This window comes from Podarcis filfolensis, assembly GCF_964270895.1.
Source record: "Podarcis filfolensis genome assembly, chromosome: 11".
In the NCBI taxonomy this organism is placed as follows: domain Eukaryota; kingdom Metazoa; phylum Chordata; class Lepidosauria; order Squamata; family Lacertidae; genus Podarcis; species Podarcis filfolensis.
The window spans coordinates 20,626,607-20,653,840 of NC_139613.1; the positions used below are offsets into that span (position 1 = coordinate 20,626,607).

Below are 27,234 nucleotides of genomic sequence, written 5' to 3' on the forward strand. Positions count from 1 at the left end.
TCTCTCCGGCGCTCGCAACAAAAATGCACTAAAGGGATGTGATCTTTCGGGCTTAAAATGCTTTATTGATTGAAATAATTGAAGCATTATTTGGATTTGTTCTGACACCGACGCTGATTTAAAGATTTCTCCTCTTATCGATCGTTGTCCCGGCGCAAAGAAAACGCTGTCCGATCTGAGCAGGAATCCATCTATCTATTCCCTCTCTCCTCTCTGCTCATATGCAGAATAAAAATAATAATAATGCGCTTATTTATTTGTTTTTATGTCGCGGAGTCCCACCCCCTCTTTCTACTCTTTCAGTGGTAAATCATCCCAATTAATCCCTTCGCCGCTCCCCTCGCCATAGAGCCTCTTATCTTCGGTGCATCTGCTTTCAGTTTGCACGTTCAGTGAACTGCGGCGGACAATAGTTGCAGGGAGGGCGGGGGAGGAAGGGGAAAAAAAATCCCTCAACATAGAGGGAGGAGAGATGGCAACTCCCCAGCTGTGTTCCATTTCGGCCGCTCCGGGCCGCGAAGGAAAAGGAAGACGCCCCCTCCGCCCAAAGATCCCCTCCTGCTCCTGGCCTGCGCCGGGAAGCCACCCCCAGGCTGCGGATGGACCTCTCTAATGGGGCGGAATCGGTGGAGGCGGTGCGTCCGCAGGAAGAGCAGCTCAGGCCAGTGGAAGTCTGCTCAAGGTGGGCTTCAGACCCAGGAAAGGATGCGAATGGTACCCAAAAGGGAAGAGAGCGCGCGAAGCTGGTGGGGAGCGAAGGGGTTAAGTGGGCAAGGAGAGGGAGGGAGGGGAGAAAAGTAATCGAACAATGAGGGTGTCAGTATATTTGCCCCCCCCCCCGCTACAGATCCGACGTTGCGACTCTGCACTATCCAATTCTTGCACATTTATTCCTCTTAAGTCTGCCATATCCTGCAGGCTTTAGCCAACTAAATTCTACTCAGAGTAGAACGCACTGGATTTAATGGACCCAGTTTCACCAGGTTCATTAATTTCAGTGAGTGTATTCTGAGTATGGCTAACATGGAATGCATCGCAGCCAAAACATCCATCCATCCATCCATCTTTCTTTCTTTCTTTCTTTCTTTCTTTCTTTCTTTCTTTCTTTCTTTCTTTCCACAGCCTCCGGCCAGAAGAACTGTTTTGACTACTTTCTCTAAATAAATACTCGAAAACAAACAGCCCACCAGCTTTTGGTTAGTGCCTGCTCTCCCATAGGTTTCTCCGGAGGGAATTCCCATTGGACGAGAGGGAGGCATTGGAAACCCATCGAACGTGGCTGTCCTCCTCCTTCTCCTCCCCCTCCCGTTCGCTTCGGAAGGTGCCAATTGCGCGGTACCCTAGAAAAGGCAGAGGACCACGGCATTCCCTGTTTGCGGGTGTTCCCTGAAACATAGACAGATGGAGGGGTGGAGTGTGTGTGTGTGTGTGTGTGATGTGAGAGGGAAGAGGGAATCCGATTGTCTGTTTCCACACACACAAACACGCCCCTCCCCAGCGCAGCAGATCTCGTTTTGGCCTGGAAAAGGCGGTCTAACTCCACTCAAGTCCGCTTGGGAAAGTAAAAGCTTATAGGGCGGGGTGGGGGGAGGAGGAGGAGGAGAGAGATGCATGTGGCTTTAATAGCAGTGAAAGTATTACAGAGGGATCAGATTAAGCGAGAGAGGGGGCTTTTGAACATCTGTCTAATGCAGCCAATAGAGATGACATTAGTGATATTGGAGGGAGAGAGGGAGAGGGAGAGGGAGCAACAAACAGATCGAGCCGGGATTATGAGAAACCCTCCCAATCCGATTAGTCCCTGCCCCTCTTCTTTCCCTCTCTCTTTCTCTCTCTCTCTGCCAGCCGGATCCTAAACCCAGGGAAGACTAGTTTGGATAATAACGTGCTGTTAGCACCCTACGGTTGGGTTGAGGCTCTGCAAGCCCAGAGGCTGGAGGAGAGAGAGAATAACTCACAAATGATGCTGCAGCGGGAGAGACAGAGGAGCCCGGTCTCATCCCGCCCAGGTACCCTCTTGCCTGCAGCGGAGCGTGGAGGGTCAGGCTACAAGTCGCCCCGAGCTAAAGAATATTAAGAAGAAAATTCTTCCCGCTAGAGTAGAGGGCTCCAGCGTTATCTTCCAGGCAGGGATGTTGTAGCTTTGCCCTGCTGACTATTCTTTCTAAGGCAACCTTTCTACGTGTGGGGGCTACCTGGCGCCGCCCAAATTTTGCTGGACTCTGATTCCCATCATCCTTGGCTGTCACAGCCAACTTTGGTCAGCGATGGTGGCAATATCTGAAGGACCACGAGCGAACCACCCCTGCACTGATATTTTGCTCCTATACATGGAGGTTCTGGCCAAGTTTCCTTGGTCAGTGGCCAGTAGAGCTTTTAGCCTGGCTGGTGGTGTACTGACCTAGTTTGGAAGTAGGTCTCCGAAACCCAGCCCCAGAACACCCCCCCCCAATCTCCCCCCCCCATTATCCTTTTAACTGAGCATGGTGCAGAACTGAACCTGAAGTTTTCTCTATGCAGATTAGTGTGGTGATGGTGTTGGATTAGGTTCTGAGGGACCATGATTCAAATCCCCACTTAGCCTTGAAGTTCACTGGGTCACCTTGGTCTAGTCACCAACTGGCAGCCTAACCTACTTCATAGGGTTGTTATGAGGGGAATATTGGGGTGGGGGGCTTGCACACCCCCATGGGTTTCTTGGAGGAATAGTGGGATATAAATGCAGTAATAAAACCCCCCACAAAAATATAAATGTACTGTAAACTGCCTTGTGAAGGACAGCGTATAAATTTAATAAATAATAATATTAATACTATTAATTATAATTAAATAATATTATTATTAATAATAACAATAATAAAGGGACGTGGGTGGTGCTGTGGGTTAAACCACAGAGCCTAGGACTTGCCGATCAGAAGGTCAATGGTTCGAATCCCTGCGATGGGGTGAGCTCCCGTTGCTCGTCCCTGCTCCTGCCAACCTAGCAGTTCGAAAGCACGTCAAAGTGCAAGTAGATAAATAGGTACCGCTCTGGCGGGAAGGTAAACGGCGTTTCCGTGCGCTGCTCTGGTTCGCCAGAAGCAGCTTAGTTGTGCTGGCCACATGACCTGGAAGCTGTACGCTGGCTTCCTCGGCCAATAAAGCGAGATGAGCGCTGCAACCCCAGAGTTGTCTGCGACTGGACCTAATGGTCAGGGGCCCCCTTTACCCCTTTAATATTAATAATGTGCCCTGCTCGGAGAATGACCTTTCTCATGAACTACAAATGATAGGGCCAACTGCTGGAAGGGCCATGGTTCCTGCTGAGAGGATTTAGATTTCCATTGTCATTTCAATGGTGCTCTGGCTCCAGACTATGTGCTCTACCAGGCTGATGATGGACACTTTTAAAGCAACAGTTTGGAGAGGAAAAAGCACCTCTAGCTGCAGCGTATCCGTGGCAGAACACTTTGTCACCCTTTGTGTGTCAATCAACTCTGCTGTGCCTATGCTGGCTACTTTTGACTGCAAACTCCGCTCAGGTGGTGTTGTAAAAAGGAAGCCCAAGATGGGACCTTCTTTCAGCAGGGATGTTGTTGTTGTTGTTTAGTTTAGTCGTGTCCGACTCTTTGTGACCCCATGGACCAGAGCACGCCAGGCACTCCTGTCTTCCACTGCCTCCCGCAGTTTGGTCAAACTCATGCTGGTAGCTTCGAGAACACTGTCCAACCATCTCGTCCTCTGTCGTCCCCTTCTCCTTGTGCCCTCCATCTTTCCCAACATCAGGGTCTTTTCCAGGGAGTCTTCTCTTCTCATGAGGTGGCCAAGGTATTGGAGCCTCAGCTTCATGATCTGTCCTTCCAGTGAGCACTCAGGGCTGATTTCCTTCAGAATGGTTTGATCTTCTTGCAGTCCATGGGACTCTCAAGAGTCTCCTCCAGCACCATAATTCAAAAGCATCAATTCTTCGGCAATCAGCCTTCTTTATGGTCCAGCTCTCACTTCCATACATCACTACTGGGAAAACCATAGCTTTAACTATACGGACCTTTTTTGGCAAGGTGATGTCTCTGCTTTTTAAGATGCTGTCTAGGTTTGTCATTGCTTTTCTCCCAAGAAGCAGGCGTCTTTTAATTTTGTGGCTGCTGTCACCATCTGCAGTGATCATGGAGCCCAAGAAAGTAAAATCTCTCACTGCCTCCGTTTATTCCCCTTCTATTTGCCAGGAGGTGATGGGACCAGTGGCCATGATCTTCATTTTTTTTGATGTTGAGCTTCAAACCATATTTCAGCAGGGATACAAAATGGCAATCATGTAATATTGTTGTTGACGTGTTGCATCAGACGGCTTTAAAAAGGGAGCCAATAAATTCATGGAAGTTAATGGTGACTAGCCTTAATGGCTATACAATATACATTCTATATCCAGTCTCAGAGTCAGCCTACCTTGGAATACCAGCCACTGGGGAACAGGTGCAAGAGAGGGCTATTGTGTTCCTTGTGGGCTTCTCAGAGGCATCTGGTTGGCCACAGTGGGAAACAAGATGCTGGACTAGATAGGTCTTTGGCCTGATCCAGTAGATGCTCTTATAGGGCTTAGCATGGGCAGCAGGCTAGAGAGAGTTGGCACTATGACCACTTCTCACTGGCCCAGTATGTGCAATCCAATACAGTAAAGCTTCCCTTCTTCTTACCCCTCTTTACCAAGAAATCAGACCGCAGACTGGAAAGTAAGCTTAAAATATAATTTACTTACTCAACAGTCTTGCACTGGTTTTCAACTACAGCAGCATTAAAAACTATGCAGGTAGAATACTTATATTTACAGTAAAAACAGGCTCAAGCCTGTGCCTGGGACTGGAGTAAGAATGGGGCATGTCTGCCCTCACAGCTGGTCAAGGGAAAGGAGGAGGAAACAGAATGTTAGATATGTTCCTTCCCTCCCAGGAGAACTGGGGAAATGACATCACACGGAGCCCTCTCTTCCCACTACATTTTCTATGGTTTGAGTATCTGCCTGTCAGCAATACAGCTCTGTGGTTTTAGTGCCTTCTCATGCTAACTAGCAAGAATAATGTTTTTGTTAGGTTCAGCTGCTAATCTTCCACAAGCAAGTAGAGCTATTTGCAACCTTGGCATTTCGTCAACTATGCCCTTAAATGCTAAGAGTCATTCTCATCCCAGCACTGGTTCCTTGGTGGAGAGCAGGAACAGACTTTGGTAATATGGCACTCTGAGCAAGGACAAAATCTGGCATTGAGTTGGTACCTGTACAAATGATGTTGTTGTTTTGTCTTGCACCCCCTCTGCTTGGTGGCCTGTGGGTGGGAACTGCATCAGCCTACATCCAGTGATGCAGCCTACATCCAGTGATGCAGAGTGGTGTAGTAATGTAACATAACAAGGGCACTGCAAATATAGCATGCAGACTACAGACATGCACCAGAGAGCCTTGATAGGCTGATGATCCCAAGCATGTTACTCTGGGAGTTTAAGAACATCAATCTATCCTTTTATAGGTGAAGGAAATGCCAGTGTAGCACAACACTAGCACAGCCAAAATAAATCTGTTTACCATACAAAGCAGTTCTTTCTCCATTGTGATCCTGTTTAATAATAATAATAATAATAATAATAATAATAATAATAATATCCAAGAGGGTGGCCATGTTAATCTGTTGTAGCGGAGTAAGTGTCTTGAGGCACCTTAAAGACAAGCCATTTTATTTTGGCATAAGCTTTCTGGTACCACATTTATCAGATGCACGGAGTGTAATCCTAAAATAGCATGTTGATATATTCAGAGAGTAGCGAGGGTGAGGAGATATAGAGATGTCAGGTCAGAGGGAAAATAAATGCAGAGAGAACAGACAGTGATGACTACCTGAATAATTTAATAACAATAACAAAAATCACAGCACACTTCTAAAGAACAGGGGTGGGGAATCTGTGGCAGAGCAGTGGAGGACTCTCTATACATGATCAATAACTTATCGTGGTGCAGAGAGCACTTTGCATGTACAGGCATGCAGGGTCTCCATAGAAATGTTTTTAATTCTTTTAAAAATGTTTTTAATATTGTGTATTCATGCTGTACCTGGCCCTGGGACCTTCGGGTTAAGAGCAGGAAATAAATAAGAGCAATTAATGTGTGTTGGTCCAGCAGGAAAGCCCACTTCTGCCTCTATTCTACACAAATGAATGAATGGTTTACAGCAGCCTTGGCCAACCTGGTGCCCTTCAGATGTTTCTCGCTGGGTAAGGGCTATAGCTCCGTGGCAAAGCATCAGCCTTGCATACAGAAGGTGCCGTGGTGAATCCCCAGCATCTCCCAGGAGAGACTCATGCCTAGAACCCCGGAGAGCCTCTGCCAGTCAGTGTACTGTAGACGATACTGAGTATGATGGGCCAATGGTTTGACTCAGTATAAGGCAGTTTCCTATGTTCCTCTGACTACAACTCCCATCAGCCCTAGCTCCCACAAAACCTGGTTCATAGCACCCTGGACTATGGCAGCTTTCACCAAACTGGTGCCCTCCATTTTTTATTTGCCAGTGGTCAGGGAGGATTGGAGCCCAAAAACAACTGCAGGCAGGGGTGCCATGCTTTGCTGTTTGAGGTGAAACAGGAAGTGCTGCCTTGCCCTCCCACTGCCACTGCTGCTACCATGCCTGCCAACTCCGCTGCTGGAGGCAAAGCTATGCTGGCATCAGTATCAATTCTGGGTGAGATATTAGCCAAATTGCACAGGTTCTTTTGTGCTCCACAAGCACTAATATTGGTGCTGCTTCTGCGCTGGCAGTGGAGGAGGCAGGGCAGGTGGGGCACTAATGAGACTCTCGCTTTGGGGCTTCTGCTACCTGAGGCAACCACGTCAGTCTACCTAAGGGCTGGGCCGGCTCTGAATCCAGGGTACCAGGTTGGGGAAACGCTGGCCAGGGTTTCTTTCACACTAGTGCAGTGGTACCTTGGGTTACAGATGCTTCAGGTTTCAGACACTTCAGGTTACAGACTCTGTTGTTGTTTAGTCATTTAGTCGTGTCCGACTCTTCGTGAACCCATGGATCAGAGCACGCCAGGCACCCCTGTCCTCCACCGCCTCCTGCAGCTTGGTCAAACTCATGCTGGTAGCCTCGAGAACACTGTCCAACCATCTCATCCTCTGTCGTCCCCTTCTCCTTGTGCCCTCCATCTTTCCCAACATCAGGGTCTTTTCCAGGGAGTCTTCTCTTCTCATGAGGTGGCCAAGGTATTGGAGCCTCAGCTTCATGATCTGTCCTTCCAGTGAGCACTCAGGGCTGATTTCCTTAAGAATGGATAGGTTTGATCTTCTTGCAGTCCATGGGACTCTCAAGAGTCTCCTCCAGCACCATAATTCAACAGCATCAATTCTTCGGCTATCAGCCTTCTTTATGGTCCAGCTCTCACTTCCATACATCACTACTGGGAAATCCATGGCTTTAACTATACGGACCTGACTCTGCTAACCCAGAAATAGTACCTCGGGTTAAGAACTTTGTTTCAGGATGAGAACAAATTGCGCGGCGGTGGTGTGGTGGCAGCAGGAGGCCCCATTAGCTAAAGTGGTGTCTCAGGTTAAGAACAGTTTCAGGTTAAGAACAGACCTCTGGAACAAATTAAGTTCTTAACCCAAGGTTCCACTGTATCTGAAAGTCAGGCTGCTGAATTCAAAGAAATTCATGGACACTCCAGATTCTCCAAGTGTTCCTATTTTCCAGGTATAGTCCTGGATTCACAAAAGCCACCTTCGTTTCTGATATGATCTCGGAATATCCCACTTGTCTTTAGGACATCCCTATTTTCATTGGAGAACTGTTGGAGGGTATGTTAGGACATCCCTATTTCATCGGAAAATGTTGGAGGGTTGAGTTATGCAACTCCACTGAGCCAAGGAGATGTGTAACCTTTAGAAGACATCTGAAGGCAGCCCTGTATAAGGAAGTTTTAAAAAACATTTAAAGTTTTATTATATGTTGGAAGCTGCCTAGAGTGGCTGGGGCAACCCAGTCAGATGGGTGGGGTATAAATAATAATAATATGATGATGATGGAATAGGGCGTCCCTATTTTCATCAGAGAAATGTCAGAGGGTATGACAGTCTCATCTTTTTCTTGAGTTCATCTTCCTGGAGGAACTACTTCCAGGCCAGATCTTTGAGCTGTTAGCGAGAGCAAAGTGCAGCTGTGCACCTAAAGCATGGATGACTGCAAATGATGAATGTCACTCCTTGAATCACCCTCAGCAACAGCACCTCACATTTACAAGTTTTATTCCTCAGTCTTCCTGCCAGTAAGCTGTACCACCCTGAATCATCTATCCCAAGTATGACTCAAAGGCTGATTAGCATCTAGCTCATGAATTACAGAAAAGGATGTCCTGATTAAAATTCACAGAAGTAATTCGTTTTTTTGCAGAGGTGGCAGGCGTCTTCGCTTTACCTTTAAAGAGAGGAGGAGAGAGAGAGGACGAGATCAGGAAAGAAATGACAAGCTCCCTGAAGGGTAGTTACTGTCGTGCAAGGGAGGGAGGCCCCAGAGGTACACATTTGTGTGAGCAGGCAAAGCATGAGTTTGCAGGTGCATCTCCAAAAAGCACTGCACATCAGCTTCATGTTTTCTAAGTTATAACATATAGTCCACGTCTATCTCTGAGGAGCACTGTTGTCATACGATGGCTGCTTCTTTCCCCACTGAGTGTGCCTAGTCACTTGATCTTATTAGTCTTAGCAGTAATATACGCCAGAGTGACGAAGGAGCAAAATTATTTGATTGTCCAGTGTGGGGTATTTGTCATTTCCAAGGGGACAAGTCAGAACACGAAAGCCTGTAGCCAGAAATATTGCAGTTAGGAGGTGGGAGAGTCCACTGAGATGGTGCGTTGGGGTAGGGGCTGGGATGCAGGAGCAAATGTCTGTGCAAAACACCTATATGCAAGTATTCTAAGGTATTTAAATGGAAGTTCTTTGATTTATGGAGGATTCTGAATAAAACTACATTCGATTTTGTACATGTAGACACACCAAAGCTAAATGATATTTGGTTGGTTATTATCTCTCAGTCTAACCTACCTCACAGGGTTGTTGTGCAGATGAAATAGGGAGAGAAGGATCCATGTACTAGTATGTGAGCTCTTTTGAGGAAATGCAGGACAAATGTTAATAATGAAGATGAGTTATATTGTATATGAGTTATATTATATTCTAGAAGGCATATAAATTTGAATTAATTTTATTTAGTCATTTTCTTAATAAAATCACGTTGTATTTTAGCAGTGTGCCATATAACCTGGGACCAGGTTACCTGAAAGACTGCCTGCCCATGTATAGACCTGTAAAATCACTTAGATCATCTTGGAAAATTATATTATTGGAACTGAACCCTACAAAGGCTGGTCACTTGAAAACAAGAATCTTCTGCTGTTGCTGCTAAACTGTAGAACACAGCCCCTTTGCCATTCATGAAGTAGAAACCACCAGTTGCTCTCCTCCCCATCTCTGAATTGTCAAAATTCCCATTTTATTTGCCTTTTAAAATTATGTTTATTTTATATTGCTGCTTTATGGAATTTAGCTTCAGTGTTTTTGCTTTAATGATATATTGTTTGTCTTTTAGATTGTACACTGCTGCTCAGGGCAGCTAGCAAAAATTAGATCTAAGTCTGCAAGTCAGCTGGTGTCTATGTTTCCTAAGTCATTTTGGAGAAGGAGCTATACGGCCTAGGACCCTCGTACCTACGGGACCGTCTCTCCTGGTATGTCCCACAGAGGAACTTGCGGTCTTCAAATAAAAACATCCTGAAGGTCCCAGGCCACAGAGAGGTTAGGCTGGCCTCAACTAGAGCCAGGACTTTTTCGGCTGTGGCTCCAATCTGGTGGAACGCTCTGTCACAAGAGACTAGGGCCCTGCGGGACTTGGCATATTTCCTCAGGGCCTGCAAGACGGAGCTGTTCTGCCAGGCCTTTGGTCGGGGTTCTGTCTGACTCCCTCTCCCCTTTCATAAGAACTTGCATGAAAATGGCCTCCCAATTTTTCTCACAGGCCCATATAAGTTCAGCACAAACAGTTGAGCCTGGTGAGCATTTAAGGTCCCCAACCCTAATCTGCGGGTTGCCATCTGATTGGATTTTATTTGATCCTGATCTGATTTGAGGATGTATTTTAATTGATTGTCTGATTTTATGTTAATGTGTTATACATTTGATGTTAGCCGCTCTGAGCCCGGCTTCGGCTGGGGAGGGCGGGATATAAATTATTATTATTATTATTATTATTATTATTATTATTATTATTATTATTACTACTACTACTACTACTACTACTACTACTACTACTAAGCCATTTCGGTTATCCTCAACATGATGAATTGCACCCAGAAACGAACCTGGTAAACTGGTGCAGCCCTCACAGCTTAGGTGTAACATGACCCCACTAGCCTTTTTTGCTGATGGATTCTGGACCACTTGCTGTTGGAGGGAAAATCAGTTGATATGAGAGTTAAGAAAAAGAACCCTTGGGTAATATCAGGTAAGAGACAAAGGCAACACTAGAAACATATGAGTATGTCTGCTGAATTCAGGAAGAACCTCCATCTGCCTCCTGTAAGTTCCTGAGCCTTGAGATCCACTGCACAGTTTATCTTGGATGTGGCTCCCAGCACATTGCCCTGAAGCGAATGTGGTCCTCAGGCTGAAAAGTTTTTCCACCCCTGTCTTAGGACTAGGGGGTAGAACCCATGGCCCTCCTGATACAGTAGGACTATATCACCACTGACCAGTGACCACATTAGATGGGGCAGATGGGAGCTAGAAGTCAACAACATGGGAGGGGCCTATAGGGTCACCCACATACCTCAGAAAGCAAATGATTTAACAACATTTAAGACCACACCATATTAACTTTGTGAAGGATGAGTAGAAAATGACAGAGCACTTTTACAAAAGGACAAAGTCCTTATCCTTCTATATTTTGAGAGTCCGTATTGCTGCTTGTCAAACAATGGATCTGGCAAGTGTCTGTTATTAAGCTGAGCCAAAGCATGTTAGCTAAGTCTTAAAAATCCAGGGCTCTGATTCTTTTAGGAACTTAAATTAATTGATTCTCCACTGGTTTTAATTATATTTGGCATTGTAATTTGTTTTTATTCCACAGAATGCTTTTGTGTGTGTCAGAGGTTGGCCAGCAAGGCCAGCACACCCATGAAGCAATGTGAAGGAGCCATATCAGGTGGCAGGATCCACTGGGGCAGCAGATCCCAATATCGGTGCCCCCCTGGCTTTGCCCATGGTCATGTTGCAATCTGTCTCAGGTGCCAAAATGCCTTGGGTCAGAGCAGTGGTGAAGCTGCATGCTCCAGCACCAGGGGCAGAGAGCAGGCGGGGGCATGGCTGGTGCACGTCCTGGGGACATGGCATGTGTCCTGGGGGCGTGACACGTATCCTGGGGGCATGGTGCGCTGCCTACGGGGGTGTGCGCCCAGCATGGTGGGGGGATGCACGGCGCATGTTGGGGGTGGCGGACCTGATGGTACCCCCCTCCCCCAGGGCAATAGGTTTGAACTCACCATTATGTACCATATGTTTCAATGTACTTGCCTGATCTGTGCTGTATCTTCCAGGAAAGCAGCACTGGATTTAGGGTGGTGCGGGTTGTTCCTCCACACAGGGCACTGAGCCGAGGGGGCAAAAAAATTGAGAAGATCCATAATTGAGAAGATCCATTTGGGGACGCCAAATTTTGGCTTCGCACAGGGCGCCATTTTATGAAAGATTACCAAAGTCTGCCCCTGCATCAGTATGCACTTTGAAGGGGAACCTTTTGCAGTTCAGATTGTACTGAGCTGAAGTGTCACTCCAAGAGTAAATCACCTCTCTGCCTTTTTGACCCTTGATCCAGAAAACCTTTGACACTGCCAGTTTCTCCTTCTCGCATTATTTTAACAGCTCCAGATTGCTCTAGGTGGACCTATTCTAAACTAAGTTGGTACAGGTTTGCCTCAACCACACCAGGTGAATCCCAGGTTGACCCGAATCACCCTGATTGAATTCAGGATTTGACTTGAGCCATTGCATAGCCTTCATAATCAAAATAAAGGCATCCAATCATTGGCATTGCCCAAATGCCTAGGAACGCATTCTTGAGAATGTCAAGGGAAACTAAACTTTTGATAATACTGGAGTTTCTCAGGGTGGGTTGGAACTATGCACACAGTGGCGTAGCATGGGGGGGGGGGCTCCAGGGGCAGTTGCCCTGGGCGCAAAATTCTTAAGGGTGCAAAATTTCAACACCTGGTGCTGCCTCAATACAGCTACTTGCTTCTGGTGCTGAGCTTATCCATGTGAATCAGGAAGTGACCTCTCCAGTCAATGGAATGACTTCTCTTTTCTTATCTCTGTGGCTGTGATCTCCTGGATGACACAGACACCATTAGGCAGTTGAATGCACATGTGTACTCTGTCCCTTTCTCTCCCCCGCCCCCTCCGTCCACACAGCCCCAGGTGCTGGTAGCCCACGGTATGCCACTGTGTGCACATTCCCAGGCTGTGAGTGAATTTCACCTATTTCCCTCCTCACAGCCATAAAAACTCTTTGGTGGCCCTGGGTAAATTCCTACATCTTGACCTCAGTTCCCCCTTTGTACAATGGGACTATTAAAGACCTGGCTTGCATAACTGATTTGAGGATGGATGAGGAATGAATTGTTGAAGTGCACTGAAGATAAGAGTTCAGCTGTCTGGAGCAAAAAATAAATAAAATCCAAGGAGCATCACTGCCATCCTACCCTCAGGTCCAAGCTGCAGCTTTTTTCTACAGCGTTGCTATAATGAAAATATTTAATTCATTTATAATATTTAGAATGTCAGCCCCAAAGTCCATTTGATAACATAAATTTTGTGTTATTTATGTGGCAGACACTTAAGGATTTAAATAATTCTTTAAAATATTTACATTTTTGTCTCCTGACATCTTGTTTCACCCCGTGTTTTATAGGTCTCTGCTTCTATTTGATGTAGGCTTCAACCTTGAGATTTATAGTTCGACACCTCGCAACAAATTTTGTAAATATTTCATGGGGGCTTGATCCTTCAACATAAACACTCCTTCCTATTGGGGGCCCTGAGGAAAGCCAGACCTCCTCATTTATTATGTGATATCCCAAAGTCTAAAGGGATGTTGATCTCTCTTTTCCAAGAACATCTTCTTCAATAAGAAAAATGGAATGTCACCAGGCTAAGGTGAATCATAATAAATGTTATGCCTTGGCTGACACCGGAAAATAAATCAAAGAAAGTTGTGAGAAATATTGGTGACTGCCCCCCTCCCCTCCGCCAGGGTTTGGATTGGCTTTATAAATTAAACACTATGCGATGACAGCATCGGGGTAGTAAGTAAACCAGTTGGGAAGATAATCACCATAGTAACCAGAAAAAACCCGTTAACCATCTACAACCAAAATAGCACATCTGGGTGTAACTGTTTAATATAGTAGCAGTGGTAAAGAGTGCTTTTAGCTGATTAAAAATGATACAGAATAATTAGAGCATAAGCGTGTTAGATAGTCTTAGTCTGGCAATGGGGGAGGTCAGGAGCCAACGAACAAGAATGGAATGGGTTTGATTTAGGATCTGTTTTCCTTGTGGATGAAATCCCATTTTTTCCCTAAGTGTGCAACTTCTGAAGTCTGAGTTTGGGAAAGGAAGACTGGATTACTATGAAAATGAAGGGACTTGGTCTCATTTTAGCATGAAATCTATATGGAAGAAGAATTGGGACTGGGCAGGGCCTTTTGGCTTTCCCCTCCACCCTAATGATCTTTCAGATGTGTTTGTGGTGGTGGGGGGGTGTTATTGGTTTGTTGTAGTTTTGTTGTGTATTTTGTGTTCTCATTTTGTATTTTTATGTTGTGAACTGCCCTGTGTTATTCAGATGAAGGGCAGTATACAAACAAACAAATCTCATGAACTTTACTATGTCCCTTTGCTGTTCACTCCGAAATTCCCCCAAACCTCCCCTTCAGGAACGTTACAGAATGTAATAGGCACAGAGTTTGCCCAATTTCTAGCCCATTCTTTACTTGTATGACCACAGAGGCTATTCTTTCACCTTGTCCCTTGTTCTTGTGCCTTTAACAGTTTTATGACAGAAAGAAATTCAATAGCATGGAAATGCAGTTATGGGGAAATCTTCACCATTACTATGCTCTCTATAATTCTGTTTTGCCCCTCATGGCAACAATTTTGTATCATGCCATGCCCCCATGACAGCCATTTTGGGACTAGTGAAAACATCACTCCCTCAGCATTTGAAATGTGCCCACTGATCCAGAAAGGTTGGCAGGCCAGCCCCTGATTTAAAGTGATCTTGGTACGGGTTCTTTGATCTGTTGTGGCCATATCACATACGTAATTCATCATATGACGTTTCAGCAACTGAGTGAAGAGCGTGTGCAGAGGAACACCATGAGCTACTCAACGAGCTAACCAACACTTGATTCTGGAATTGGCAAAGCTGTGAAGATTCAGCCATCCAGACCCCTCCAGCGCTTGAGAATATTACTCTGGCTCAAAAATCCCTTACTAGTGAAGGGGTTAAATTACATTTATACATTATATTTCTGGACTCTGTGGAGTTTCATTTGCACCTGCCAATGGCTTACTGATAAATATACACTGGTAGAGAAATTCAACAGCAGAGGGCCAGAGGGTTAGATAAATACCACATGACAAGCTAAGCACGGAAAGGTTAGTACTTTCCCAGCTCTTATTCTGACACGTTCACCATTGTAAACATTCAAACAGCTAGTGCCTAAGAAACTGAGCTGCAAAGCAGGAAGTCCCTAATTCAAATTCATAGGTGGCCCTAGGCTAGTCACCTCAACCCTCACACCTGCAACATAACAACAGTAGCCAGCAGAGGAGGGTTTAGGGCAGTATGAGGTGTGTGGCTGTACTGGGTGCACAGCCGAGGAGGGCGCCTCCTCAAAGCCTGGTAAAAGTTTGCCCGGCTTCGGGAAGGAGGCATGAGGGCTCTGACAGGGTCCTAGAGATCAAGTTTAATCCTTGACAACTGGTTCTCAGGCTTGAGGCCTTGTAGAGCTGTTGTCTGTCAGAAGTTTATAAAATTAGATATGGCATAGAGAAAGTGGAGAACGAACAGTTTTTCTTCCTCTCTTGCAACTCTAGAACTCTGTGAATCGCCCTGAGAGCTACAGAAAAAGGGCAGTATATAATAATAATAACAATAATAATAATAATAATAGGAGGAGGAGGAGGAGGAGGAGGAGGAGGAGGAGGAGGAGAAGAAGAAGAAGAAGAAGAAGAAGAAGAAGAAGAAGAAGAAGAAGAAGAAGAAGAAGAAGAAGAAGAAGAAGAAGAAGAAGAACTACTACTACTACTATTACTGCTACTACTGCTACTACTACTACTACTACTCCTACTCCTACTCATGGACATCCAATGAAGATGAGTGTTGGAAGAGTCAGACAGATTTTTTAAAGTACTTCTTTACACAGCACTTAATTGAACTTTGGAACTTGTTCCCACAGAAAGCAGTGGTGGCCACCAACTTAGATGGAGAGGAGGAGATAATGCTCTTGTGCTCAGATTCTCCTTGAGGCTTTCCCAAAGGCACCTGGTTGGCCACTGTGAGAGCAAGATGGTGAATTAGATGGGCCATTGACTGGCTCTTCTTATTTCCTGAGTAGACCAAGGGAAACTGTGGCTATTTCATACAGTGAACTCCAACTCCATCAGCCTCTGTCAGCCAATGCTCAAGGTTGATGGCAGCTGTCTTCAAGCAACATCTGCAGGGCCACAGATTCCTCACTCCTGGAGTAGACAATCAATATTGAGTGAACTAGATAAATCAACAGTGCAACAATACAAGGCAACTTCATGTGAAGTATTGTAAAGAGTATTGGAATAATGGCTTTTATCCCCTGTTAATCATACTCAGAGGAGACTCCTTGGAATTAATGGGCATGACTAATTTAGGTCCATTAATTTTAATAGGTCTACTCTGAGTAGAATTCAGTTGGGTAGAACGTACCCATTTTAAAGTGCTCTAAGAGTCGAAAGTGCTCCATAGAGTCGAAAGAGCTCTATATATGCAATGCTAAGTGTTATTGCTGTTGCTTGGAACTAGGTGCTGCTTGAAAAGATTAAATAATGTATTAGACAGCATAAAATCAATGGTCTCGCTCCATACATTTCCAGCTGCATTTCTCTGGCAGTTTCCTCCCATTTCTCAGATAGACAATTGTATTGTCCTTCTAATTTGTAGTCAGTTTTTAAGTATAAAAGCATCTTGTTATGACTGGTTGCCAATTTTCAAGTCGAAAGACCTCAACCGATATTGCTGTAAGAGAAAAGAAAATATAATCAAAAAATGACCTTCAACTTTAATCAGATATAAACAGAGAATTTGCTTACTTTACCATGGAAACGGATGTGATCCATCACAGTAGCCCATAAATAATGTGTCAAACTGTTGCACTGATCAATGACGATAAGTAATTGAAAAATAATGTGATCTTAAGTCCTCCATGTAAATGTTTGCGGTGCTATTTCAATTTTTCCAAGGAGTGTTTTTTCCCCTTTTTGGCTGAATTGTTCCTTACACGCTAAAGTTGTAGAATTAAACACATATATTCAGACTTTATCCATTGCATTTCGCTTTATCCAGCACACTCACAAACAGCATGCTTGAGCTTTGGATGTGTGCCTGAGCTGAACTCCCACCCTAGCTGAGAACTAAGTGGGTGGCCTTGGGCAATGCATATGTAACTTATGAAATTCGCCACTAAAAGATATTCTGATGGTCTATACCTTTGGTGGTTTTAAAAAGAGCTTGGACAAATTCATTGAGGGTAAGTCTATCAAGACCTATTGGTCATAATAGCAAAATAGAATCTCCATGTTCTGGGCAGGTGTACCTGTGAATATTACATACTGGTTGGGTGAACTCTGGGATCAATGACAGAAGACAAAAATAAATAAAATAAAATAAAAGGCAACAATTATGAAAGTTGATTGACTTTTTTGAAGATGATGGGAGACATGATTTAGCTCCTTTTTTGTGAATTTCACTAAGCCCCCCCCCACCTCTCTTTTCCTTATCATATGAACCTTAAACTGGATGTAACCACTTGCTACTCAAAATTTCAAAGCTTTGGGATTTCTACAATATGTGTACAAATCAGAGATGGATGAATCTGTCAATATGACAAAATACTACCCTTATGAATGAATTCCGCAGCCCACAAAACGTTCCTTTTATTAGGCTGCTACCATGACATGCTATTTCCACCAGTTGCATATTGAGTTCCTCATTAAGTTCACCCCAAAATTACCACATTTACTTGAGTCTAATTTGCCACCAAATCTAATGTGCACCACACCTCAATTTTCAGAACCTTGAAACAAAAAAAGTATTTGCTGGCGAATGTGAAAGCCCCATTGAATCTAATCTGCGCCTGAATTTTCGCAATGTAATTTGGCCAAAAAAAGGTGAGCATTAGATTTGAGTAAATATGGTATTTAATGGCCTGTGATTTAAAACAACATCTCTGGTTCATCTGCAACATTGTCTGGTCTCTGTTGTTGCATTGTTAGTTTTGTTTTACTCATTTTCCCTATTACCTGGAGACAATTATTTGTGTAAGGATGGGCTTTTGTACTTCATACTTCCAGCTGTGGGTATCTATTTCCCCATCAGTGTGGAGAAGATTTGTGCACATAAGCTTCCTTTCGGCATAATGGAAATCACAATTGGAAGTGCAGCAAAGGGAGCATAATGCTCTATGCCTTTCATTTACAATTCCTCTCTCCCCCTCTCTCCGTAAAACACACGCACACACACATGGGGGGGGGAGACATCTGTGTGCTAACTGCTAAGTTACTTTTGTTAGTAATCTTATTTTTAGAAGAAGATGAAGACAAACACGAAGATGAAGAAGATGAAGAAGACGAAGAAATGGAAACATCTGTTGTTAGATGTAACTGTGGCATTATATTATTCTGGCTATCTTTTCTCGACTCTCCCTTTTCTTCTTTAATACAACATGTGCTGTGGGTCAGACAAAGGTTTTTCGTTTTCCTCAATCACTCATGAACCACAAACAAATGTGCAAGTTTCCACTCTTGTCCGGCAGCATTTTATCTCTCATGTTGCTCATGAGATTGGAAGAAGGACCCAGGCGATAGCACCGAGAGAAATGATGGGGCAATCACTGTTAGGGGAATCACGAGAGGCGACCTTGAGATTTATCTACATCTGGCTAGGTTTCTGGCTCCAGTTAAGGGCTGAATACAGGCCAGCTAGCTGAAGCTGGAATCTTGGATCAGACTCCCAAGAATATATGTAAGTAGCTATATATATAAATCCCAGAGCAAAACACCCCCAAACCTCTCACTGGATCTAAGGCAGAGTCCCATTGACTTCAATGAGACATTGTTAAACATTTGTTTAAATATCTATGCAAACCAGTGGGCCTTCAAAGTGCCCAACTTGAGCTGCACTGTGCCTTTGCGTAGGTTCAACCTGCTGGACTCCAGATGTTTAGGACTAGAACTCCCACCAGCCCAGTCAACACATCTGGAGGGGAGTAGGTTGGCAAGGCTGGCTTAAGGCAGGTTTCATCCTAGCATAGGCAGAAAGTTCATGTGTGAAAGGACTAGCATAGCACACCTGACATCCCTCCCTCTTATAGCATGTGCCCATGCCAGTCAGGAGCCAGAGACCTATATACCCTATTCCCACCTCTAGCATAGGTGTAAGTTATTCATGCTCCAAATTCAAGTAACTTGCACCTCAGCAAGTGGAGTAAGAATGACTCTATGTGGGTGCTTGGACCCTAACACCCCAACCCTCCCCCTCAATTGCTTGGGGCTGGGTGCTGGAGTGTAATAACTTCTGGAAAAGCTGGGATAGAAGCTTCTTCCCATGACCATCTTATTAATTTGAATAATAAATCTAAAACGAGCCCTATTTTAGAGAAAAGGCTTCTGGGAGTTTTTTTCCCAAGATTGCTAATGAGTGTGGAATTGTGGTAGTTTAAATGCGGCGAAGGCAGGTGAACAGTTTGTTCCCTTCTGCATTTTGTGAAACAATACTTTTCCGTTACATCACACAGAAGCAGCCACATTTCTTAATGACTTTTGGTACTTTGCAAGTCCAGGTAATACTTGTCAACATTTGACTTTTTGTGTTCGGCTTGTGAGGAGCACATTGACATGGGTGAAAAGTCCTTCAAGCCACATGTGAAGAAGTGCATTAGCACAAACAAGTCCCTATTATTTCATGTCATAAGCCCTGCTTATCCAAACAGACATGGAAATGAATGGTGAAATTAGAGGGAACCTGAGATCATTATGACTCCCAGAATTTGCAAATAATCTATATATATGAAGTCAGAGGCATATGCTGGTCTTCACATTCTACAAACACACATCACTGCTAATGTGCTCCAGAAAATTAGGATCCTGTAGAACGTTCTTCCATCCCAACAGAGTTCCTTCTTCCTTCCTATCCATTTCCTCCTTACTTTTTCTGGCTTTTTAAAAATCCCCCTCTTATTTCTATGTCACCTCTGAACAATTAGGCTGCATACACAATGTGCATTTAAAGCACATTCAAAATACTTTCTTGTCCTCAAAGAATTCTGGGCATTGTAATTTACCCATTACAGGGTTACAGTTCCCATCAACCCTTAACAAATCCCAGTGCCCAGAATTTCTTGAGGCTGGAAAATGGGCTTTGAATGTGTTTTCAAGCACAGTATGCCACCCTAATCTCTGAGATTCCAGGGGTTCCAGATGCCTACCCAGGATTCAGTTTACTTGGGAACATGGGACATTGGAGACCGTGGTGTTTTTATGATATATGGTTTATTTACATACATATCTATCTATCTGTCTGTCTGTCTATCTATCTATCTATCTATCTATCTATCTATCTATCTATCTGTTTATCTATCCACACAAACTGAGCCTACGATGGAGAGGTTCACAGCATTAACACCCAAGAAAATCTTGCTTCTCCCATAACCATAGCATTGAATTCCAACAGAAATCAGGTACAGCTCTGTCTCCCAGCTGCCAGCCTGCAGTCTGCAAGCTTCTAGCTTCCAACTTGCACACACAACTTTGTCTTTCTAACTAATAGAGAGTTGAGGGAGTTATACCTTAATGACCCATACTTAGAGGGCCATTACCTTACCAGAAGGCATGTCCAAAGTCCATTTTGGGGGCCTAATCCGTTCCTGTGGCAGTTTATTCCTTGGGATAAAATCCTAAAAAAGCCCTCAACAACCTTGGTTGGTCCTTTCACTTCATCAAATCTGGCCCTCTCTGAAAAAAGTTTGGATACCACTGCACCAGCAAGCTAGCCTGGCTATTCCAGGAATTGAATCAAGCTTAACATGAGTCAACAGTGTGATGCAGCAAGCCAATGCTATTCTAGGATGCATCAACGGAAGTGTAGTATCCAGATCAAGAGAAGTCATAGTCTTGCTCTATTCTGCCTTGGTCAGACCACACCTGGAATACTGTGTCCAGTTCTGGACACCACAATTTAAGAAGGATGTTGACAAACTGGAACGTGTGCAGAGGAGCACAACCAAGATGATCAAGGGTCTGGAAGCCACGCTTTATGAAGAATGGTTGAGGTAGTTGGGTATGTTTAGCCTGGAAAAGAGGAGACCGAGAGGAGATATGATAGCCATCTTCAAATATCTAAAGGGCTCTCACATGGACGGTGGAGGCAGCTTGTTTTCTCCTGCTCTGGAGGGTAGGACCTGAAGCAATGGCTACAGGAAATGAGATTCTGACTAAACACCAGGAAGAACTTTCTGATGATAAGAGCTGTTCGACAGTGGAACAGACTCCCTTAGAAGGTGGTGTACTCTCCTTACTTGGAAATTTTAAAGGAGAGTTTGGATGGTCCTCTGTCATGGATGCTTGAGTTGAGATTTCTGCATTGCAGGAAATGCAGAATGGCCCCCAGGGTCCCTACAATTCTATGATTCTATGATTCTATGAAGTCCTCCACTACTCTAGGCATAGGTCTCCCTTAGGAAACAGAGAGTATACCCCTAGCTACTACAGGGAGGATCACAGCCGCAGACCAGGTGCAGTTCTTGCATTCTCCTCTATGATGGACATCAAAGAAGGTACTAACAGTAGACAGTATACAGGAAATAAGAGATGCTGGCTATATGTGCAGAAAGGCCTTTCCCCTACATACGTTTATGTGACATGTATGGACATCATGGGAAGCCCACATGACAATAGGGGTGTGACCCCCACTTTGAGCTCCCTTGTTGATGTAAATGGAAGCAAATATCACACCAAAAGGACTACAGTCCTTTTGAGTTATCAGTTTTTAGTAGCTCTCTCCCAGTCTTCTTCAGTGTCTTAATGAGATTTGATATTCTTTTCATACACAGTACAGTTCTCTGACTTTGAGGGAAATGCACTAAAAATTTAAATGAAACTCCACTCCTTGCCCAGAAGTGGATCAACAATAACAATACATCATACTTTTAAAGTGCATTTCATTAACAAAAGCATGAGAATTTAGTGGTTGTTATAGATCATTTAATTGTTGTGTATTTAAACAACAACACAACCCCCCAAAACATCTCCAGTATTCTCTCTAGGCTTTTCATAGCCTTCAAATTTATTATGTCAGTCATCAGCCGCTATGACATCACAAGACGAATTCAAAGCAATGATTACTTTAGCATTTCAAATGTTCGTAGTGTTCCAATTATTCAGGCCACTAAGTGAAAGTAAAAATGTCAGTTTAGCTATCTATAATCCTGCACCGTTTAAAGCTTCATGAATTACACATGGGGTGGAAAAAATGAAACAGAGTTTGACTAAGAGATGTTTTTCTGCACCATATTTGCTGAAACTGTTCCTTCTAATGTAGCCTAGTGATTCATCATCTTGATTTAAAACATTAGACTTATTTAAGGCACCGGACTTGGGATTTACACTGAACTTAAAGCAGGCGTGTGTTTTATTGCCATAAGCAAGTAAACAGCGATGGAGCTAATGGTTTTAAAATGTCCCCTGCATGCATAACTGAAGGAAATCAGCCATGGGCGTAGCCAGGATTTTTTTTTGGGGGGGGGGGGGACAAACCTTTTGTTGGGGTGGGGAGAACCTCAGTTAGCTATGTATTTTTATTGGTTTTTGTTGATTTGGGGGGCAGCTGCCCCTCCCTTCCCCCCATTGGCTACACCCATGAACTCAGCCCCACGCTGCTTTAAGGCGACAAAACTCCAGTTGGAGCTGAAGAAAAAAGGACCTAAGAAAAAACTGCATTCAGCGATTTAAGCTAGGATCCTTTGATCACCCCCAGGATATGAAACCAGGGGCAGATCCTCAACATGCATTCAACACAAATTTACAGCACATAACTCCCTGCAAAGAATTCTGGGAACTGTAGTTTCAACTTCACAGACCTTCAGTTCCCAGGACATTTAACAAACTACAGTTCCCAGGAAAGTCGTGCTTTAAGTCTACTCCATAAATCAAAGGTGAGAAGCCATTTCCAAGCCTGAGGTCCTCATTTCCTTTTGGGCAACTTCTGGGGGCCACATTCTGGTGGGCAGAGCCAGAGTCAAAGGTGGATGGTGCAGGAGATGGGAATTTTATCATTGTTATATTAAAGTAGCTTCTGCACACACCCGTCTTTCTCTTCCATCCAGACAAAGAAGAGGCAAGATGAGCATTCAAGCACACATTCCAGTCAGGCAAAAATGCTTGGAGTGTGAAGCAGGAATAGTGAGTGGTGTACCCCCGTAACCTGAACTTTCCCATCACTTCCTTGGATGCACAAACATATTGTGCACAAAATTATTGGGTGCAAATGACTTTCTGTGAGGGTATTAAATATTAAGGCCAATCTAGGGTGTCTGCACACACATGAAGATTAAACACACAGCCAAAAGACAAAACAAAATAAGGACCCAAGGTGGCATAACATTTGCATATGATAATTTACATGTATTGATACAAGTTTAGGAATGCAGTGCAGCTCACTGTCATGGGCAAGACTGTCACTACAAGAATTGTGTAGTTCAGGTGCTAACTGTTAATGGCAACTTCAAGTTCCTGGATTTTGCTTCTTCTAGTTCTTTTCATACACCTCAACTGTCCTGCTTGTTAAGGGTGCTGGGAATTGTAGCTCTTAATGTTATTTAAATGTTTTAAATGTATGGTGTAGATCAGGGGTCAGCAACCTTTTTCAGCCGTGGGCCGGTCCACCATCCCTCAGGCCATGTGGTGGGTCAGATTATATTTTGGAAAAAAATATGAATCAATTCCTATGCCCCACAAATAAGCCAGAGATGCATTTTAAATAAAAGCACAAATTCTACTCATGTAAAAACACCAGGCAGGCCCCACAAATAACCCAGAGATGCATTTTAAATAAAAGGACACATTCTTCTGATGTAAAAACACACTGATTCCCGGACCATCCGCGGGCTGGATTGAGATGGCGATTGGGCCACATCTGGCCCCTGGGCCTTAGGTTGCCTACCCATGGTGTAGATCAGTGGTTCCCAATTATTTAAGTACTGTTGACCCAATGTTTTTCCAGAAGCCAAGCCATGGACCCACTACTTTTGAAAATTTTGATATCTCTGTAGTAGTTTTTGTTATGTGAATGGTGCCACAGACCCCCTTGGTGGGTTGTTTGGACCCCCTGGGGTCAGCGGACCACCAATTGGGAACCACTGGGGTAGATGGATATTTCCTCAAATAAAATGGTTAGAAACTAACTTTATCATTTTTTTAAAGGAAAGGGACCTGGAAAAGGACGCAACTCAGGCTACAGCCCTGTACTGACTTTATGATGTCACATTCAAGTCCTTTACGTGGCAATGTTGTTTTTAAACTAGATGTTTTTCCTGAATAGATAGCTTTTTAAAAGAACAACGACATCAAGTGGTGATTGTTACGAGACATACAAAACAACAACAATAACAAATCACTAGGCAAGGAAATATTTGCACGTTCTGCTGTTTAGCTTCACTAGCGTTTCACTAGCTACAAAAACATATATATTTTTTAGCCCAATCATCATTAACTAACAAACAATAGCCCGTTTGCATGTTGAAAGTGTCTGCCTTGCTTGTCATTAAGGACCACTTAGTATGCTGCATTGCTGTTGCTGTTGTGTGTGTGTGTTGTTGTTGTTTTAAAAAAACCTCAAATGAAATCTACTCTGCATTTTCCATTTAAAATGTACATGGCAAAGTGCATCATAACAGGATGTAACTATGTATTAATCAAATTAGTGCAACATTTCAGAGGCCCCAAGCTTTCTGCTAGGCTGCTGTTAGATCACAATTCACGAGGGAGAGAAGCAGCGTAATGAAGGGCTTGGCAAGGGAGTTGTTTATTTTCTTTCCAGAAGAGGGGGAGGGAGGGGAAAAAAGAAGATATGTTGTGGGTTAATTTTCATGACGGGAAAAAATGCAGAGGAAGAGTAACAGTAAGCATTAAGCTCAAGTGCAATAAATGGAATTTAAAATACTACCACAGTTTTGCTATTGATGGACATAAATTCAGTAATTAGCTGATGACACAACAGAGCTCAAATGACCTATTGTTAAATTATTCAAACCTCCCGACCCAAGTGAAGGCGAATGAGATTATTCAATATTTACATTGTGAAACAAGACAGCTGGGGAAGGGTCTCAGTGCTTCATATGACAGGGTTTCCAAAAGGAACTTTGCAAACAATTCATTTACCTGTACCATCAACAGACCAAGAGGCATGTGTGTGTGTATAGAGAGAAAGAGCATATAGAGTATGTAGATATCATATAAAGGCAATTTCAGAACACTGGAATGCAACTGAGCAGTCATAGAAAACTTAGAGGACACACCAATCCTGAAGCTTGACAATAGAAGAGTTTGGATTTGATATCCCGCTTTATCACTACCCTAAGGAAATCAGCCCTGAGTGCTCACTGGAAGCTGAGGCTCCAATACTTTGGCCACCTCATGAGACGAGAAGACTCCCTGGAAAAGACCTTGATGTTGGGAAAGATGGAGGGCACAAGGAGAAGGGGACGACAGAGGACGAGATGGCTGGACAGTGTTCTCGAAGCTACCAGCATGAGTTTGACCAAACTGCAGGAGGCAGTAGAAGACAGGTGTGCTTGGCGTGCTCTGGTCCATGGGGTCACGAAGAGTAGGACATGATTGAACGACTAAACAACAACAAAGGAGTCTCAAAGCAACTAACAATCTCCTTTCCCTTCCTCCCCCACAACAAACACTCTGTGAGATGAGTGAGGCTGAGAGACGTCAAAGAAGTGTGACTAGCCCAAGGTCACCCAGCAGCTGCATGTGGAGGAGCAGGGAATCAAACCCGGTTCACCAGATTACAAGTCCACTGCTCTTAACCACTACACCACACTCACTCTCAACTTTATTGTTTTCTCTCCAATAAGAACTGAAGAGCAACAGGAAACGACAGACACTGTCCAAACACAAGTCCAGTGCCACCTAGTGACTATACTATATAACAACACTATCCGCACAATCCCAAAATGCAAGCAAAACCCCATTTCATCATAGAACTGAATGAGGAATAAGTGAGAATTTTGAGGCGAATATAGTAAGATAATTTATTATGTCATATTAGGAATTTGGATCGTCACAGAATCCAACAAATCAGATTCGGAAAAGAAATCTGACAGATCAGAACAGTGACCAAAACCAGCTGCCTGACCCATTCAGAGTGCAAAGGTAATATCTAAACAAGTGTCACAGAGAATGAGAGATTTCCCAAGCTTTGGACTACATTCTTGGCATACATTCATTAAAAGGTTTAGGGATTTCTTTTTTAAAAAAGTATTTCTGGATGTAGTGTATCAATTTTATTACCTGATCACACCCTTCACCATTTCATGGCATCGCTAGTTGGGCTGCTGTTCATTAGCTGCCAAAGAGGAAATCACCCACTAGTTTGCATACATTATATCATGTAAGAGCCTTTTACCACCACATATCTCTTGTTTGGATTAAAGTGAATGAGTAAAAGAAAACGAGCACAACTTGGGTTTTGAAGAGCTGAAAGCCTGAAAATTTATAATACAGGTAACTTCCTTGACACAACTTATTTGACAAACACATCTGCTCCTGAAAAGGGGATAATGTGGATGGTAACGGAAATGTGTATATGTATTTTGATTCAAATTCAAATTAAGAAGGAACTTTTCATCTGCACTCATTTTGGGGAGGAGGTGTGTGTGTGTGTGTCCTTTTTCAGTTTCAGTGGTGATGATTTATTTTATAATTTATTGTTTAATTGCTTTGCCACCAAAAATGTACTCAAAAGTAATGTACAATCTCTCTATGCTAAAACTGAAACGAGTTGAAGAGAACAAAACACTAACATTCAACCTCCCCTTTTGTGCTGAGATGCGAGGGGAGAGTTGAACTGGGTGAAGGTGTCCCTCTGTGTCCCTCTGCCCATCAGTGCCACTTCATCAGTGAGGTGCTCTTTGCCCAACCTCCCAAACAGGTGTGGAAGTGCTGCCATTGGATTCCTACTAGTAGCATGCTGAAGAAAGACCCCAAATAGGGCAGGCATCCCAGGGAGGGAGGGGCTGAGAGAGACCTGGATCAGATGGTTCTGATTGCTGTGTCAGCTCCAGATTTGTGAAGGTGTTTATCTGTCCAAACACCAGCAACCCCCCCTCCCACCTTTTACTGATATTTTATTTGGATAATTTCATTTATTGAAAAGAGCAATGGGAAAAATAGGAAAAAACACAATGAGAATAAAAATAAAAGAAAAATACTCAATTACATTTCCATACATTAGTATTCTAAATCTGATGTTCAGAAGACATCTGAAAGCAGCCCTGTTTAAGGAAGTTTTTAATGACTGATGTTTTAATGTATTTTTAATCTTTTGTTATAAGGACACTTGTGGTGCTGTGGTCTAAACCACTGAGCCTAGGGCTTGCCGATCGGAAGGTTGGCGGTTCGAATCCCTGCGACAGGGTGAGCTCCCATTGCCCTGTCCCAGCTCCTGCCCACCTAGCAGTTCAAAAGCACATCAAAGTGCAAGTAGATAAATAGGTACCGCTCCGGCGGGAAGGTAAACGGTGTTTCCGTGTGCTGCTCTGGTTTTGCTAGAAGTGGCTTAGTCATGCTGGCCACATGATCCAGAAGCTGTCTGCAGACAAATGCCGGCTCCCTCA

At 43.8% G+C, this 27,234-nt stretch overlaps 1 long non-coding RNA gene across 1 annotated transcript; it reads right to left on the reverse strand.

Annotated features, from left to right (window-relative positions):
* Nucleotides 1–3,254: 3,254 nt before the first annotated feature.
* LOC310745205 lies at nucleotides 3,255–4,361 on the reverse strand. Its single transcript, XR_014540022.1, has 3 exons — nucleotides 4,262–4,361; nucleotides 3,383–3,554; nucleotides 3,255–3,342 (listed from the first exon to the last, which is right to left on the reverse strand). It is a non-coding gene; the product is annotated as an uncharacterized lncRNA (long non-coding RNA).
* Nucleotides 4,362–27,234: the final 22,873 nt, after the last annotated feature.